This window comes from Ptychodera flava, chromosome 11 (genome assembly GCF_041260155.1).
Source record: "Ptychodera flava strain L36383 chromosome 11, AS_Pfla_20210202, whole genome shotgun sequence".
Lineage (NCBI taxonomy): Eukaryota > Metazoa > Hemichordata > Enteropneusta > Ptychoderidae > Ptychodera > Ptychodera flava.
The window spans coordinates 38,289,635-38,309,854 of NC_091938.1; positions in this window are offsets into that span (position 1 = coordinate 38,289,635).

Genomic DNA, 20,220 nt, shown 5'->3' on the forward strand with positions numbered 1-20,220 from the left:
CCAAAGTCTCGGAATGTCAAAGTGATCACGTCATTGCGCGCGGCATAAACCAACGACGCGTACTACGGAACTACACGTTCTTTCTATGAGCGTTTGTGCACGTGGTTTAGAAGCACTTGTACCGTGTACGCGTGACGACACGGCGGTGCCGATTTGGTCGAAATTTTAACCAATATCTGTTTAATTATTCGTGTAACCCAATAGTCTTGCCAAAAGAGTACGCATACATGATATGAAAGGAAGACCCACCATTTCCCAAGATTTCGTTCAAAGCAAACACTGGAAAATTTTAGATATGCGTGTTTCATAAAAACCTACATAATCACTCGCTGCAAAAATAGGCCTAGATAATTTTACAGGTATGAATTTTCAGGAATGCGATGAAAATATCTCCGGTCAGCATTATTTGGAATGTAAAGACATCTGTCTAATATGTCTATGTACTTGTTGAATGCTAATACACTGTGTTATTTCTATACCGTTGACGAGAGATATTTTTGTCCTTTTTTGAATACTTTCCAAATTTGATATATTGGCACAGAAATCTGACACATCCATACTTTGAGTTTCATAATTAGATTAGCGTTTATATGAATATTCAATAGATAATTTAAATTTTGAAATTTACTTCTGATAGATGAGCATGTTGATTGAAAATGACATGCATTTCACTGTTTTACTGAGTTTTCAATAAATGACAAGATAAGCATTGCAAGTTGTCTTCAGATTCCTCCAGATTACATTCAGACTAATAAGTTTTGGAATTTAGAAAAGCAGCACACAACGATGAAGGTCATGAAAAAACAGGTGGACTAATTAGACGCAGTGTTGAATAAATCCAATCAAAAGCCATCCATGAGGAAATTTGCCGAAAGCAACTTTTTTAACTTTACGGGAACTTTCCTCACTTCTATTTCCAAAGGCAATTATCTCCTCATACAGCACTGAAAACTGACCCCGTTGTTTCAATTTATTTGGTCATTTAATTTATTAAATCAACCTGTGTCAACGAAACGTTTTATTCAAGCTTGAACGTTAACAGAGAATAAGTTATGTACGAGATAAACACTGCCCTCAGTGTAGGTTTACCCTCAGACAGGTGAAATGCATCCACTTCCGACGACGTGCAAGCAAGTCCCCCAAGTGGTGTTTCCAGAGCAGTTTTTTTTTTTAACCGATGTATGTATTGATGTGAAATAGTTTGGCTGGAATTTCGCTAAAGAGTTATCATAGAAAAGCCAGCGGCTCGATAAATGAGTGGACTTAAGCAAAACGCAAGAAAATAGTTTGGGATCTCAACGGATGTACCTGCTTAAGCCTGCCGCACACGAGAGAAACGTTGAACAAACTATCAAAAGTGTTAGGTACTTTTTCCTCTTCGTCGCGAACAAAATTTCTCAACGTGTGCTATAGAGACAGCATTTTCCTCGCATGTGTAGACGACTCAGTGTGTGCGGTCCATACTTTCAAACAGCGATTCAATGACAACGTAGTCGATGCATTGCAATTGTAGTCTGCATTTCTAAAACGATAAGTATCAGATATGTTACGTACAGGCATCTAAATGTTGACATTTAATCAGCAAGTGTTAAGATCAACGTGGAATTCTTTGTTCTAAATGCTGGAGGGACGTATACTGTCATGTGATTTCCCCTCATGCACTTAGCAAAAAGACGCGGAGAAAATTGCTTTCTCCGGCGTTCACTTTGAAGAATTTTGAATGAATCTTTGCAAAAAAAAGTTATTTTTATTAAAATACATCGTATGGTTATGTGCAACGGCACCTTTGCTAGCAAGAAAACACGAATGAACATTGACTCAGCTATATTCTCTCGTGTGCGACAGGCTGGCGATGAGACATGACTTTTCTCAACACATCTTGAGTCTACAGCGCCCTCACTATAGCAGTCGAGACCTGGTTCAGTGCCCTTGTCGGTCCATTGCCTGTGGAACCATCGCAAGCCGACCCACAATGCGTGATCTGCAGTGATCTACCATACAAATGCGGGTCATTGACCACAATAATAATTAGCCTCAGCAATTTATTCTTTTCTTGAATGGTATAATTTAGACACAGAATTGAAAACCTGGTCTTATAATACTAGTGACAGAAATATTCAAGTTACCGATAACCTTTGAGACACTGAACTGTGCAGAACAAGATAAACCTCTGGAAATAATTCCTCAATTCTGTCAACTTCTGCTTACATTTGTTTGAATGCAAATGAAATTAGACACTTACAGTCGTTTTTCAGTGGCAGTCATTTCTTGGTCAATAATTCTACTGAAAAGTACTACTCGGCAATCATCAGTGCAATCATATTTTTGGTTATGTCGCGTTCGTACTTAGGGAATCACGAGTTTAGGTACCAGTCTGGATCGTAATGTTTTCAGTTACTGAGAGCTAACACACCAAGATGTAGATTGTAACACAACCGTATACTTTATTACAAGATGCGACCGTATCCTTCACCGTCAAGGTCTGATCTGTAATCATCTAGTCTAAATTCTCTTCAAAGTTAAATACGTCTCTAAATCTTACATAATTACAATGGTTATCACGTAGTTACTTTTCCCGCAAGTCTTTGTTTCCTAAAATTAAACAAGATCACACTATGGAATATCCAGTTCTCGATTGTTCTATTGAAATCTTAACAAACAATTGATTTAAAATATCACACTATCTCTTATCTCCTATCGTACGATTTTGAGTCAATGACCTCCACACGCCTTGGCCACGGGAGGGCCGCTTCAATATGAAAACTCTACAGGGGAGGGCATTACAGTTGAAGCAAAAAAAATCATTTTTCGTTTGAAATCAGAAACTTTCGGTTAAACATACATACATACATGCATGCATACATACATACATACATACATACATACATACATACATACATACATACATACATACATACATACATACATACATATCTGGCAAGTGTGATGGTAAAGCAAAATAACACAATATCAAATTTGTACAGAACCGTGTACTTTTTTAATTACAAAGAAAAATAAATATTTACATAAAAAATCTTAGAAGCTCAAACTTAGCGTGACCAGGTGACCTATCAAAAAATACACGACTCAACTGAAAGATAAACTCGACAAATGACGGTACTGGGATTTTTATGCGGTATATCTCTCGAACGACAGTTTACAAAGAAGAGTGCATTGCCTCGAGAGTCCCGACGGAGCACAAGTAGGATATTCGCAGGTAAAATTCCTAATTCTAGGACAGTTCCCATCAAGGTGACGTCATCTTAAGAACTCCATAATAACCTCGAAAGTTTAGAATACTTCAAGCAGAATACCCACAGACAAAATACCGAAAACTAGGACATTCCCAATCAAAGTTGCGTACTCATGAAAACTCCTATAACAGCACTTTCTCTACAGACCGCCGGCAGAGACTACAACTATAATATCTGTTGACAGTAACGGTACCACATGTAGAAAATTACAACAGGATTGGATCAAAAGGTTTTTCAACACTGAGACAGCATGACATGCTAATCCAGTACTTGTAACAGGCTCACGACGTGGTAGAATGCGTGTTTTTAGACAACGAAAAATGAATAATTAGTAAACACCTGGTCACGCAGAATGTTCAAAATAAAAGAGCTAGAACAAGGTGCATCTGGTCAGTTATTAAAGTGAAATGATAACATCCTTTATTGTCAACTGCAATTGAAATGATAATTATTATTAAAATTTAAAATGTAGGTTTTATGTGCTAAAAAACTTACACCTTTAATACCCGCTCACATAAAAGATGGGAAAACCAAACTAGTAAATTACACAACAGAGAAGTAAAAAAGAAAGACAGCAGTAAGAATACAAACCAGAGCATAGAACGTACAGTAAATTGATGTAACTCTGATAAAAAAGAATTGTGGTTCAGTTGCCGTTACGAATTACTGACGCAATCAAAACAAAATGAAATAACTACCAAGTATTTTCGGAGAAGTTTCATAAATGTAGATTGTTACAGTCAAGAATAATTTAACTTTACATGTGTGCTAAAAAATATGCAAAATTATAACTTACAAACACCTTGAGAGTGATTCTTTTAAGAAATTAAGGTGAAAAGAGTGACACTGAACTATTCGGGAATGGAATAATAAGACCGAAAGATAGCGAAATTAACACTTCAAATCGACGAGTGAAAATTTGAACAACATTATGAGTGACAATAGCGTCAATGGCGTCCACGATGGTCAAAGTCAACGCCAAGGCCATGTCACACAGTGTAACCTCCACAAATGTAATAATCTCCACAAATGTAATATCAACCACAATTGTAATAAAATCAACCACAAATGTAATAAAATAGTCAACCATAAATGTAACAACCCGCAACCACAAATGTAATTAAAGCTGCAAGCAGCGTTTGCGGGGCCCAAGCGGATAACATGGTTGAAAGATCTTGCACTAATGATATTATGTGCAAATTCGATCTTGGAAAAGTATGATTTTGAACATCATCTCATAGTTACTGTACGTGTCAGTGGGAATTGCATGTTTTACGTAAAATCCAATATGGCGGCGAAATATGAAGGATGTAGCACTTGTGGTTACTGAGTTATGGACATATACTCACATTTACGGGCAAAGGTCATCGAGGTCACGTGACATTTTGTCAAAAAAATTGTAAAGCTTAGTTATCCCTATATACCAAAAATCAGACCTCTAGCTCTATTGGCTGGCTCAGAATTAGATATGCGCATAATTAATGAGGTACAGCATGTGGTGTCATAAGGTCTCCCATCATACCAAATATGAAGGCTGTAGCACTTGTGGTTACTGAGTTATGGATATATACGTATATTCAAGGTCAAAGGTCATCAAGTCACGTGATATTTTGTCAAAAAATTGTATTGCTAAGTTATCCCTATATACCAAAAATCAGACCTCTAGCTCTTGGCTGGTTCAGAATTAGATATGCGCATAATTAATGAGGTACAGGATGTGGTGTCATAAGGTCTCCCATCATACCAAATATGAAGGGTGTAGCACTTGTGGTTACTGAGTTATGGACATATACGTATATTCAAGGTCAAAGGTCATCGAGGTCAAGTGATATTTTGTCAAAAAAATTGTATTGCTAAGTTATCCCTATATACCAAAAATCAGACCTCTAGCTCTATTGGCTGGCTCAGAATTAGATATGCGCATAATTAATGAGGTACAGGATGGGGTGTCATAAGGTCTCCCATCATACCAAATATGAAGGCTGTAGCACTTGTGGTTACTGAGTTATTGACATATACGTATATTCAAGGTCAAAGGTCATCGAGGTCACGTGACATTATGTCAAAAAAATTGTATTGCTAAGTTATCCCTATATACCAAAAATCAGACCTCTAGCTCTATTGGCTGGCTCAGAATTAGATATGCGCATAATTAATGAGGTACAGGATGTGGGTCATAAGGTCTCCCATCATACCAATATGAAGGATGTAGCACTTGTGGTTACTGAGTTATTGACATATACGTATATTCAAGGTCAAAGGTCATCGAGGTCACGTGACATTTTGTCAAAAAAATTGTAAAGCTTAGTTATCCCTATATACCAAAAATCAGACCTCTAGCTCTATTGGCTGGCTCAGAATTAGATATGCGCATAATTAATGAGGTACAGCATGTGGTGTCATAAGGTCTCCCATCATACCAAATATGAAGGCTGTAGCACTTGTGGTTACTGAGTTATGGACATATACGTATATTTAAGGTCAAAGGTCATCGAGGTCACGCGATATGTCAAAAAAAATTGTAATGCTAAGTTTTCCCCATATACCAAAATCAGACCTTTAGCTCTTTTGGCTGGCTGAGAATTAGATATGCGCATAATTAATGAGGTACAGGATGTGGTGTCATAAGGTCTCCCATCATACCAAATATGAAGGGTGTAGCACTTGTGGTTACTTAGTTATGAACATATACGTATATTTAAGGTCAAAGGTCATTGAGGTCACATGACAATTTGTCAAAAAAATTGTATTGCTAAGTTATGCCTATATACCAAAAATCGGACCTCTAGCTCTATTGGCTTGCCCAAAATTAGATATGTGCATATTTAATGAGGTACCGGATATGGCACCATAAGGTCTCCCATCCTACCAAATATGAAGGATGTAGCACTTGTGGTTCCAAAGTTATGGACGTATATGTATATTTGAGGTCAAAGGTCATCGAAGTCATGTGACATTTTGTTAAAAAAATTGTTTTTCGTAGTTATCCCTATATACCAAAAATCTGACCTCTTGCTCTATTAGATTGCCAGAATTAGATATGACTCTTACATAAGCCAGAATAAGCCATTTGTATAGCTTAGCTGCAGAGGTATAGGGGAGGTCAAAGGTCATTGAAAAATCAGAAAAATAATACTTTAAAAATTTTCTTCTCAAAAACTGCCTGGTTAATTTCCTTGAAATTTATTATATAGCATCTAGTAGTGTGGCCTATAAAGTTTGCGAAAAGATTTTGGTGTTAGTTCTTGAGAAGAAGTTTTTGAATGATTAAATTGCGATTTTTCGAAAAATCCAATGTGGCGGCCAAATCATGTGACCGATCCAAATGTCTTTCGCAAACTTAAAAGAGATCACTCTAAGGATGACATGAGTAAAATTTCAGTTAAATCGGTGTGTTTGTTCTGGAGAAGAAGATTTTTAATGATTAAATTGCGATTTTCGTAAAATCCAAGATGGCGGCCAAATCATGTGACCAATCCAAATGTCTTTCGCAAACTTGAAACAGATCACTCTAAGGATGACATGAGTAAAATTTCAGTTAAATTGGTGTGTTTGTTCTGGAGAAAGAAATTTTTAATGATTAATTGCGATTTTCGTAAAATCCAAGATGGCGGCCAAATCACGTGACCGATCTAAACGTCTTTCGCAAACTTGAAAGAGATCACTCTAAGGATGACATGAGTAAAATTTCAGTTAAATCGGTGTGTTGGTTCTGGAGAAGAAGATTTTTAATGATTAAATTGCGATTTTCGTAAAATCCAAGATGGCGGCCAAATCACGTGACCGATCCAAACGTCTTTCGCAAACTTGAAAGAGATCACTCTAAGGATGACATGAGTAAAATTTCAGCTAAATCTGTATGTTGGTTCTGGAGAAGAAGATTTTTAAAATTAAATCGGTATTTTTTGAAATCCAATATGGCCGCCAGGTCACGTGACCAATCGAATTTGTATACCCAGGTGCACGAGATCTCATAGGTACCTATTAGCCCTGCAAGTTTTAGAAGTTTGCAGTAAGCGGTGATTGAGTTCTAAGTCGACAAAAAAAGAGCGGAAGAAGAAGAAGAAGAAGAAGAAGAAGAAGATTAAAGCTGCAAGCAGCGTTGGCGGGGCCCAAGCGGTTGCCATGGTTGAAAAATCTTGCACTAATGATATTATGTGCAAAATTCGAGCTTGAAAAAGGAGGATTTTGAACATCATCTAATAGTTACTGTACATTTCACTTGGAATTTAATATTTGACGGAAAATCCAATATGGCGGCCAAATATGAAGGATGTAGCACTTGTGGTTACTAAGTTATGGACATATACTCATATTTAAGGGCGAAGGTCATCGATGTCACGTGACATTTTGTCAAAAAAATTGTAATGCTAAGTTATCCCTATATACCAAAAATCAGACCTCTAGCTCTATTGGCTGGCTCAGAATTAGATATGCACATAATTAATGAGGTACAGGATGTGGTGTTATAAGGTCTCCCATCATACCAAATATGAAGGGTGTAGCACTTGTGGTTACTGAGTTATTGACATATACGTATATTCAAGGTCAAAGGTCATCGAGGTCACGTGACATTTTGTCAAAAAAATTTTATTGCTAAGTTATCCCTATATACCAAAAATCAGACCTCTAGCTCTATTGGCTGGCTCAGAATTAGATATGCGCATAATTAATGAGGAACAGGGTGTGGTGTCATAAGGTCTCCCATCATACCAAATATGAAGGATGTAGCACTTGTGGTTACTGAGTTATGGACATATACGTATATTTGAGGTCAAAGGTCATGAAGGTCACGTGATATTTTGTCAAAAAAATTGTATTGCTAAGTTATCCCTATATACCAAAAATCAGACCTTTAGCTCTATTGGCTGGCTCAGAATTAGATATGCGCATAATTAATGATGTACAGGATGTGGTGTCATAAGGTCTCCCATCATACCAAATATTAAGGCTGTAGCACTTGTGGTTACTGAGTTATGGACATATACGTATATTCAAGGTCAAAGGTCATCGAGGTCACGTGATATTTTGTCAAAAAAATTGTATTGCTAAGTTATCCCTATATACCAAAAATCAGACCTCTAGCTCTATTGGCTGGCTCAGAATTAGATATGCGCATAATTAATGAGGTACAGGATATGGTGTCATAAGGTCTGCCATCATACCAAATATGAAGGGTGTAGCACTTGTGGTTACTGAGTTATGGACATATACGTATATTCAAGGTCAAAGGTCATCGAGGTCATGTGACATTTTGTCAAAAAAATTGTATTGCTAAGTTATCCCTATATACCAAAAATCAGACCTCTCGCTCTATTGGCTGGCTCAGAATTAGATATGCGCATAATTAATGAGGTACAGGATGTGGTGTCATAAGGTCTCCCATCATACCAAATATGAAGGGTGTAGCACTTGTGGTTACTGAGTTATGGACATATACGTATATTCAAGGTCAAAGGTCATCGAGGTCACGTGACATTTTGTCAAAAAAATTGTATTGCTAAGTTATCCCTATATACCAAAAATCAGACCTTTAGCTCTATTGGCTGGCTCAGAATTAGATATGCGCATAAAATCCAAGATGGTGGCCAAATCATGTGACCAATCCAAATGTCTTTCGCAAACTTAAAAGAGATCACTCTGAGGATGAGATGAGTAAAATTTCAGTTAAATCGGTGTGTTGGTTCTGGAGAAGAAGATTTTTAATGATTAAATTGCGATTTTCATAAAATCCAAGATGGCGGCCAAATCACGTGACCGATCCAAACGTCTTTCGCAAACTTGAAAGAGATCACTCTAAGGATGACATGAGTAAAATTTCAGCTAATCTGTACGTTGGTTCTGGAGAAGAAGATTTTTAAAATTAAGTCGGTATTTTTCGCAAATCCAATATGGCCGCCAGGTCGCGCGACTATTCGAAATTTCTATACCCAGGTGCACGAGATCTCATAGGTACCTATTAGCCCTGCAAGTTTCAGAAGTTTGCGGTAAGCGGTGATTGAGTTCTAGGTCGACAAAAAAAGAGCGGAAGAAGAAGAAGAAGAAGAAGAAGAAGATTAAAGCTGCAAGCAGCGTTGGCGGGGCCCAAGCGGTTAACAAGGTTGAAAAATCTTGCACTAATGATATTATGTGCAAAATTCGAGCTTTAAAAAGTAGGATTTTGAACATCATCTAATAGTTACTGTACGTTTCACTTGGAATTTAATATTTTACGGAAAATCCAATATGGCAGCCAAACCACGTGACCGATCCAAACGCCTTTCACTTTTGCAAACTTGAAAGAGATCACACTTAAGATGTTACACATAAAATTTCAGCTCAATCAGTGTGTTTGTTGTGGAGAAGAAAATTTTTATAGATTAAATCATGATTTTCCTAAATCCAATATGGCGGCCAAACCACGTGACCGATCAAGATGCCTTTCGCAAACTTGAAAGAGATCACACATAAGATGTTACATGTGAAATTTCAGTTGAATCGGTGTGTTGGTTCTGGAGAAGAAGATTTTTAAAGATTAAATCACGATTTTCGCAAAATCCAATATGGCGGCCATTCCACTGACCGATCAAGATGCCTTTCGCAAACTTGAAAGAGATCACACTTAAGATGTTATACATAAAATTTCAGCTCAATCGGTGGGTTGGTTGTGGAGAAGGAAATTTTTAAAGAGTAAATCATGATTTTCCTAAAATCCAATATGGCGGCCAAACCACGTGACCGATCAAGATGCCTTTTGCAAACTTGAAAGAGATCACACTTAAGATGTTAGATGTCAAATTTCAGTCGAATCGGTATGTTGATTCTGGAGAAGAAGATTTTTAAAGATTAAATCACGATTTTCGCAAAATCCAATATGGCGGCCAAACTACGTGACCTATCCAAACGCCTTTCGCAAACTTGAAAGAGATCACACTTAAGATGTTACACATAAAATTTCAGCTCAATCGGTGCGTTGGTTAGGGAGAAGAAATTTTTATAGATTAAATCATGATTTTCCTAAAATCCAATATGGTGGCCAAACCACATGACCGATCAAAAACGCCTTTCGCAAACTTGAAAGAGATCACACTTAAGATGTTACATGTCAAATTTCAGTCGAAGTGGCGTATTGGTTCTGGAGAAGAAGATTTTTAAAGATTAAATCATGATTTTAGCAAAATCCAGTATGGCCGCCAGGTCACGTGACCGATTAAAACGCCTTTCGCAAACTTGAAAGATATCACACTTAAGATGTAACATGTGAAATTTCAGTCGAATCGGTGTGTTGGTTCTGGAGAAGAAGATTTTTAAAGATTAAATCATGATTTTCGCAAAAATCCAATATGGCGGCCAGACCACGTGACCGATCAAAACGCCTTTCGCAAACTTGAAAGAGATCACACTTAAGATGTTACATGTCAAATTTCAGTCAAATCGGTGTATTGGTTCTGGAGAAGAAGATTTTTGAAGATTAAACACGATTTTCTCAAAATCCAATATGGCGGCCAAACCACGTGACCGATCCAAACGCCTTTCGCAAACTTTGAAGAGATCACACTTAAGATGTTACATGTGAAATTTCAGTCGAATCGGTGTATTGGTTCTGGAGAAGAAGATTTTTAAAGATTAAATTGATATTTTCGAAAATCCAATATGGCGGCCAAGGTCACGTGACCGCATGCGATTTTATCGGCAAATTCTTAAGACCTTAGGCCATGCTTGCTATACAAAAAATTTCAAATCGACTAGACCCCTGGGTATTCTGGAAAAGCCATTTTTAGGTTTTTGGAAAATCCAATATGGCCGCCAGGTCACGTGACCAATCAAAATTTGTATACCCAGGTGCACGAGATCTCATAGTTACCTATTAGCCCTGCAAGTTTCAGAAGTTTGCGGTAAGCGGTGTTTGAGTTCTAGGTCGACAAAAAAAGAGCGGAAGAAGAAGAAGAAGTAGAAGAAGAAAGTTGAATTCCTATAAAACCAATAGGGGCCCAGCCGGTAGGCTTGGGCCCCTAATTAAAGCTGCAAGCAGCGTTGGCGGGGCCCAAGCGGTTAACATGGTTGAAAAATCTTGCACTAATGATATTATGTGCAAAATTCGAGCTTGCAAAAGTAGGATTTTGAACATCTACTAGTTACTGTACTTTGCACTTGGAATTTAATATTTTACGGAAAATCCAATATGGCGGCAAAACCACGTGACCGATCAAAATGCCTTTCGCAAACTTGAAAGAGATCACACTTAAGATGTTACACATAAATTTCAGCTCAATCGGTGTGTTGGTTGTTGGGAGGAAAATTTTTAAAGATTAAATCATGATTTTCTCAAAAATCAAATATGGCGGCCAAACCACGTGACCGATCAAAACACCTTATGTAAACTTGAAAGAGATCACACTTTTTATGTTACATGTGAAATTTCAGTCGAATCGGTGTGTTGGTTCTTGAGAGAAGATTTTTAAAGATTTAATCACGATTTTGCAAAATCCAATATGGCGGCCAAACCACATGACCGATCAAAACGCCTTTCGCAAACTTGAAAGAGACAACACTTAAGATGTTACATGTCAAATTTAAGTCAAATCGGTGAGTTGGTTCTGGAGAAGAAGATTTTTAAAGATTAAATCATGATTTTCGCAAAAATCCAATATGGCGGCCAGACCACGTGACCGATCAAAACGCCTTCCGCAAACTTGAAAGAGATCACACTTAAGATGTTACTTATCAAATTTCAGTAGAATCGGTGTGTTGGTTCTGGAGAAGAAGATTTTTAAAGATTTAATCACGATTTTTGCAAAATCCAATATGGCGGCCAAACCACGTGACCGATCAAAACGCCTTTCGCAAACTTGAAAGAGATCACACTTAAGATGTTACATGTGAAATTTTAGTCGAATCGTGTTTTTGGTTCTGGAGAAGAAGATTTTTAAGATTAAATTGGTATTTTTCAAAATCCAAAATGGCGGCCAAGGTCACGTGACCGCATGCGATTTTATTGGCAAATTTTAAGACCTTAGGCCATGCTTGCTATACAAAAAATTTCAAATCGACTAGACCCCTAGGTTATCTGGAGAAGCCATTTTTAGATTTTTGGAAAATCCAAAATGGCCGCCAGGTCACGTGACCAATCAAATTTGTATACCCAGGTGCACGAGATCTCATAGGTACCTATTAGCCCTGCAAGTTTCAGAAGTTTGTGGTAAGCGGTGTTTGAGTTCTAGGTCGACAAAAAAAGAGCGGAAGAAAAAGAAGAAGAAGAAGAAAGTTGAATTCCTACGAAAACAATAGGGGCCCAGCCGGTAGGCTTGGGCCCCTAAATATTGAACTCCTATAAAACCAATAGGGGCCCAGCCGGTAGGCTTGGGCCCCTAATTAAAGCTGCAAGCAGCGTTGGCGGGGCCCAAGCGGTTAACATGGTTGAAAAATCTTGCACTAATTATATTATGTGCAAAATTCGAGCTTGAAAAAGTAGGATTTTGAACATCATCTAATAGTTACTGTATGTTTCACTTGAAATTTAACATTTACGGAAAATCCAATATGGCGGCCAAACCACGTGACAGATCAAAACGCCTTTCGCAAACTTGAAAAGAGATCACACTTAAGATGTTACACTTAAAATTTCAGCTCAATCTGTATGTTGGTTGTGGAGAAGAAAATTTTTCAAGATAAAATCATGATTTCCTAAAATCCAATATGGTGGCCAAACCACGTGACCGATCAAAACGCCTTTCGCTAACTTGAAAGAGATCACACTTAAGATGTTACATGTCAAATTTTAGTAGAATCGGTGTGTTGGTTCTGGAGGAGAAGATTTTTGAAGATTAAATCACCATTTTCTCAAAATCCAATATGGCGGCCAAACCACGCGACCAATCAAAACGCCTTTTGCAAACTTGAAAGAGATCACACTTAAGATGTTACATGTGAAATTTCAGTCAAATCGGTGTTTTGGTTCTGGAGAAGAAGATTTTTAAAGATTAAATCATGATTTTCGCAAAAATCCAATATGGCGGCCAGACCATGTGACCGATCAAAACGCCTTTCGCAAACTTGAAAGAGATCACACTTAAGATGTTACATGTCAAATTTCAGTCGAATCGGTGTGTTGGTTCTGGAGAAGAAGATTTTTGAAGATTAAATCACGATTTTCTCACAATCCAATATGGCGGCCAAACCAAGTGACCGATCAAAACGCCTTTCGCAAACTTGAAAGAGATCACGCTTAAGATGTTACATGTGAAATTTCAGTCGAATCGGTGTTTTGGTTCTGCAGAAGAAGATTTTTAAAGATTAAATAACGATTTTCGCAAAAATCCAATATGGCGGCCAGACCACGTGACCGATCAAAGCGCCTTTCGCAAACTTGAAAGAGATCACACTAAAGATGTTACATGTCAAATTTCAGTCAAATCGGGGTGTTGGTTCTGGAGAAGAAGATTTTTAAAGATTAAATCACGATTTTCGCAAAATCCAATATGGCGGCCAAACCGCGTGACCGATCCAAACGCCTTTCGCAAACTTGAAAGAGATGACACTTAAGATGTTACATGTCAAATTTCAGTCGAATTGGTGTTTTGGTTCTGGAGAAGAAGATTTTTAAAGATTAAATGGGTATTTTTCAAAAATCCAATATGGCGGCCAAGGTCACGTGACCGCATGCAATTTTATTGGCAAATTCTGAAGACCTTAGGCCATGCTTGCTATACAAAAAATTTCAAATCGACTAGACCCCTGGGTCTTCTGGAGAAGCCATTTTTAGGTTTTTGGAAAATCCAATATGGCCGCCAGGTCACGTGACCAATCGAAATTTGTATACCCAGGTGCACGAGATCTCATAGGTACCTATTAGCCCTGCAAGTTTTAGAAGTTTGCGGTAAGTGGTGTTTGAGTTCTAGGTCGACAAAAAAAAAGCGGAAGAAGAAGAAGAAGTAGAAGAAGAAGAAGAAAGTTGAATTCCTATAAAACCAATAGGGGCCCAGCCGGTAGGCTTGGGCCCCTAATTAAAGCTGCAAGCAGCGTTGGCGGGGCCCAAGCGGATAACATGGTTGAAAGATCTTGCACTAATGATATTATGTGCAAAATTCGATCTTGGAAAAGTATGATTTTGAACATCATCTCATAGTTACTGTACGTGTCAGTGGGAATTGCATGTTTTACGTAAAATCCAATATGGCGGCCAAATATGAAGGATGTAGCACTTGTGGTTAATGAGTTATGGACATATACTCATATTTAAGGGCAAAGGTCATCGAGGTCACGTGACATTTTGTCAAAAAAATTGTAATGCTAAGTTATCCCTATATACCAAAAATCAGACCTCTAGCTCTATTGGCTGGCTAAGAATTAGATATGCGCATAATTAATGAGGTACAGGATGTGGTGTCATAAGGTCTCCCATCATACCAAATATGAAGGCTGTAGCACTTGTGGTTACTGAGTTATTGACATATACGTATATTCAGGTCAAGGTCATCGAGGTCACGTGACATTTTGTCAAAAAAATTGTATTGCTAAGTTATCCCTATATACCAAAAATCAGACCTCTAGCTCTATTGGCTGGCTCAGAATTAGATATGCGCATAATTAATGAGGTACAGGATGTGGTGTCATAAGGCCTCCCATCATACCAAATATGAAGGCTGTAGCACTTGTGGTTACTGAGTTATGGACATATACGTATATTCAAGGTCAAAGGTCATCGAGGTCACGTGATATTTTGTCCAACAAATTGTATTGCTAAGTTATCCCTATATACCAAAAATCAGACCTCTAGCTCTATTGGCTGGCTCAGAATTAGATATGCGCATAATTAATGAGGTACAGGATGTGGTGTCATAAGGTCTCCCATCATACCAAATATGAAGGGTGTAGCACTTGTGGTTACTGAGTAATTGACATATACGTATATTCAAGGTCAAAGGTCATCGAGGTCACGTGATATTTTGTCAAAAAAATTGTATTGCTAAGTTATCCCTATATACCAAAAATCAGACCTCTAGCTCTATTGGCTGGCTCAGAATTAGATATGCGCATAATTAATGAGGTACAGGATGTGGTGTCATAAGGTCTCCCATCATACCAAATATGAAGGGTGTAGCACTTGTGGTTACTGAGTTATGGACATATACGTATATTCAAGGTCAAAGGTCATGAAGGTCACATGACATTTTGTCAAAAAAATTGTATTGCTAAGTTATGCCTATATACCAAAAATCAGACCTCTAGCTCTATTGGCTGGCTCAGAATTAGATATGCACATAATTAATGAGGTACAGGATGTAGTGTCATAAGGTCTCCCATCATACCAAATATGAAGGCTGTAGCACTTGTGGTTACTTAGTTATGGACATATACTCGTATATTCAAGGTCAAAGGTCATCGAGGTCACGTGACATTTTGTCAAAAAAATTGTATTGCTAAGTTATCCCTATATACCAAAAATCAGACCTCTAGCTCTATTGGCCTTCCCAAAATTAGATATGTGCATATTTAATGAGGTACAGGATGTGATGTCATAATGTCTCCCATCATACCAAATATGAAGGGTGTACCACTTGTGGTTACTGAGTTATTGACATATACGTATATTCAAGGTCAAAGGTCATGAAGGTCACATGACATTTTGTCAAAAAAATTGTATTGCTAAGTTATCCCTATATACCAAAAATCAGACCTCTAGCTCTATTACATTGCCCAGAATTAGATATGACTCTAACATAGGCTAGAAAAAGCCATTTGTATAGCTTAGCTGCAGAGGTATAGGGGAGGTCAAAGGTCATTGAAAAATCAGAAAAATAATACTTTAAAAATCTTCTTCTCAAAAACTGCCAGGTCAATTTCGTTTGAATTTATTATATAGCATCTAGTAGTATGGCCTAGAAAGTTTGCGAAAAGATTTTGGTGATAGTTCCGGAGAAGAAGATTTTTGAAGATTAAATTGGTATTTTTCAAAAATCCAATATGGGGACCAAATCACGTGACTGATCCAAATGTCTTTCGCAAACTTAAAAGAGATCACTCTAAGGATGACATGAGTAAAATTTCAGTTACATTGGTGTGTTTGTTCTGCAGAAGAAGATTTTTAATGATTAAATTGCGATTTCTGTAAAATCCAAGATGGCGGCCTAATCACGTGACCGATCCAAACGTCTTTCGCAAACTTAAAAGAGATCACTCTAAGGATGACATGAGTAAAATTTCAGTTAAATCGGTGTGTTTGTTCTGGAGAAGAAGATTTTTAATGATGAAATTGCGATTTTCGTAAAATCCAAGATGGCGGCCAAATCACGTGACCGATCCAAACGTCTTTCGCAAACTTAAAAGAGATCACTCTAAGGATGACATGAGTAAAATTTCAGTTAAATCGGTGTGTTGGTTCTGGAGAAGAAGATTTTTAATGATTAAATTACGATTTTCGTAAAATCCAAGATGGCGGCCAAATCACGTGACCGATCCAAACGTCTTTCACAAACTTAAAAGAGATCACTCTAAGGATGACATGAGTAAAATTTCAGTTAAATCGGTGTGTTGGTTCTGGAGAAGAAGATTTTTAATGATTAAATTGCGATTTTCGTAAAATCCAAGATGGCGGCCAAATCACGTGACCGATCCAAACGTCTTTCGCAAACTTAAAAGAGATCACTCTAAGGATGACATGAGTAAAATTTCAGTTAAATTGGTGTGTTGGTTCTGGAGAAGAAGATTTTTAATGATTAAATTGCGATTTTCGTAAAATCCAAGATGGCGGCCAAATCACGTGACTGATCCAAACGTCTTTCGCAAACTTGAAAGAGATCACTCTAAGGATGACATGAGTAAAATTTCAGTTAAATCGGTGTGTTGGTTCTGGAGAAGAAGATTTTTAATGATTAAATTGCGATTTTCGTAAAATCCAAGATGGCGGCAAAATCACGTGACCGATCCAAACGTCTTTCGCAAACTTGAAAGAGATCACTCTAAGGATGACATGAGTAAAATTTCAGCTAAATCGGTATGTTGGTTCTGGAGAAGAAGATTTTTAAAATTAAATTGGTATTTTTCGAAAATCCAATATGGCCGCCAGGACGCGCGACTATTCGAAATTTGTATACCCAGGTGCACGAGATCTCATAGGTACCTTTTAGCCCTGCAAGTTTCAGAAGTTTGCGGTAAGCGGTGTTTGAGTTCTAGGTCGACAAAAAAAGAGCGGAAGAAGAAGAAGAAGTAGAAGAAGAAGAAGAAAGTTGAATTCCTATAAAACCAATAGGGGCCCAGCCGGTAGGCTTGGGCCCCTAATTAAAGCTGCAAGCAGCGTTGGCGGGGCCCAAGCGGTTAACATGGTTGAAAAATCTTGCACTTATGATATTATGTGCAAAATTCGAGCTTGAAAAAGTAGGATTTTGAACATCATCTAATAGTTACTGTACGTTTCACTTGGAATTTAATATTTTACGGAAAATCCAATATGGCGGCCAAACCACGTGACCGATCAAAACGGCTTGCGCAAACTTGAAAGAGATCACACTTAAGATGTTATTACACATAAATTTCAGCTCAATCTGTGTGTTGGGTGTGGAGAAGAGAATTTTTAAAGATTAAATAATTATTTTCCTAAAATCCAATATGGCGGCGAAACCACGTGACCGATGAAAACGCCTTTCGCAAACTTGAAAGAGATCGCGCTTAAGATGTTACATGTCACATTTCAGTCAAACTGGTGTGTTGGTTCTGGAGAAGGAGATTTTTAAAGATTAAATCACAATTTTCGCAAATCCAAATGGCGGCCAAACCACGTGACCGATCAAAACGCCTTTCGCAAACTTGAAAGAGATCACACTTAAGATGTTACACATAAAATTTCAGCTCAATCGCTGTGTTGGTTGTGGAGAAGAAAATTTTAAAGATTAAATCATGATTTTCGCAAAATCCAATATGGCGGCCAACCAACGTGACCGATCAAAACGCCTTTCGCAAACTTGAAAAAGATCACACTTAAGATGTTACTTGTCAAATTTCAGTCAAATCGGTGTGTTGGTTCTGGAAAAGAAGATTTTTAAAGATTAAATCACAATTTTCGCAAAAATCCAATATGGCGGCCAAACCACGTGACCGATCAAAACGCCTTTTGCAAACTTGAAAGAGATCACACTTAAGATGTTACATATCAAATTTCAGTTGAATCGGTGTGTTGGTTCTGGAGAAGAAGATTTTTAAAGATTAAATCACGATTTTCGCAAAATCCAATATGGCGGCCAAACCAATTGACCGATCAAAACGCCTTTCGCAAACTTGAAAAAGATCACACTTAAGATGTTACATGTGAAATTTCAGTAGAATCGGTGTGTTGGTTCTGGAGAAGAAGATTTTTGAAGATTAAATCACGATTTTCTCAAAATCCAATATGGCGGCCAAACCACGTGACCGATCAAAACGCCTTTCGCAAACTTGAAAGAGATCACACTTAAGATGTTACATGTCAAATTTCAGTCGAATCGGTGTTTCGGTTCTGGAGAAGAAGATTTTTAAAGATTAAATGGGTATTTTTCAAAAATCCAATATGGCGGCCAAGGTCACGTGACCGCATGCGATTTTATTGGCAAATTCTGAAGACCTTAGGCCATGCTTGCTATACAAAAAATTTCAAATCGACTAGACCCCTGGATCTTCTGGAGAAGCCATTTTTAGGTTTTGGAAATCCAATATGGCCGCCAGGTCACGTGACCAATCGAAATTTGTATACCCAGGTGCACGAGATCTCATAGGTACCTATTAGCCCTGCAAGTTTTAGAAGTTTGCGGTAAGTGGTGTTTGAGTTCTAGGTCGACAAAAAAAGAGCGGAAGAAGAAGAAGAAGTAGAAGAAGAAGAAGAAAGTTGAATTCCTATAAAACCAATAGGGGCCCAGCCGGTAGGCTTGGGCCCCTAATTAAAGCTGCAAGCAGCGTTGGCGGGGCCCAAGCGATTAACCTGGTTTCCAAATCTTCCACTGATTATATTATGTGCAAAATTTTAGCTTGAAAACAGTCAAGTTCTTGTAAAGAAGAATTTTGAACATCATCTCACATTTATCTGTTCCATGCAAAATACAATAAGCTTATGGCGGCAAAAACATGTGAGCGATCTAATTGCCTTTCACAAACCTGAAAGAGCTCTCACTAAGAATGACAAAAGTGGAATTTCACTTCCATCAGTGTTTTGGTTCAGGAGAAGAAGATTTGTAGAGATAAATTGCGATTTTCAAGAAATCAAATATGGCGTCTTAAACTGAGCACGGTGACCTACCAAAAATTTGTTTCAAAAGTACAAGACATATACGATTTAGATACTACTCAAAATTTACAATACGGGAAGGTTAAAATATTCCATCAAATAAATGTATTAATCTCTGAAATTTTTGGCGTAATAATTGCAAATTTGGTTAAAAAATAAATAATTAGTCATATATTTTTTCATTTCATCTTTACTGTTTAAAGTTTTACTTTTGTATAATGTTTTGACAAAACTGTGAAAATTTAGAAAATCAAGCACGGTGACCCCCTCTTTTTTCTTTAACATTTGATTATTCTCATATGCTAGAATGCAAAATTTTCATGTGTTCTTCCTTGTGTTGCTTTCTGGCCTGATCTTGTTTAGGTAATGTTTTACTGTCATGAGACACAAACTCTTCTTCAACTACAATGTATATCGGAGTCAGAGCTATCTCTGTCACTGCTCACGTATATACTACAGTAGCAGGGCGGTATCTGGTAGTGACAGTTGCCCATAGGAAGAAGTTGTATTAACTTTGATAATTTTGACACTATTTTTGTTCAGTTTATCATACAACTGCGTTCTTGTTCTACTCTCTACAGCATGTTGAACTGTCCAGTATTCAGCTTGCTAGCACAGCCTGTGTATGTGTACCACGTATCAGTGCTGACAACTGACTGTCGGTCTGGACTCCAATTAAACTATCACCTAAATACATATTTATATATACAGGTTTTGTCCACAAACTGAACATTGTGT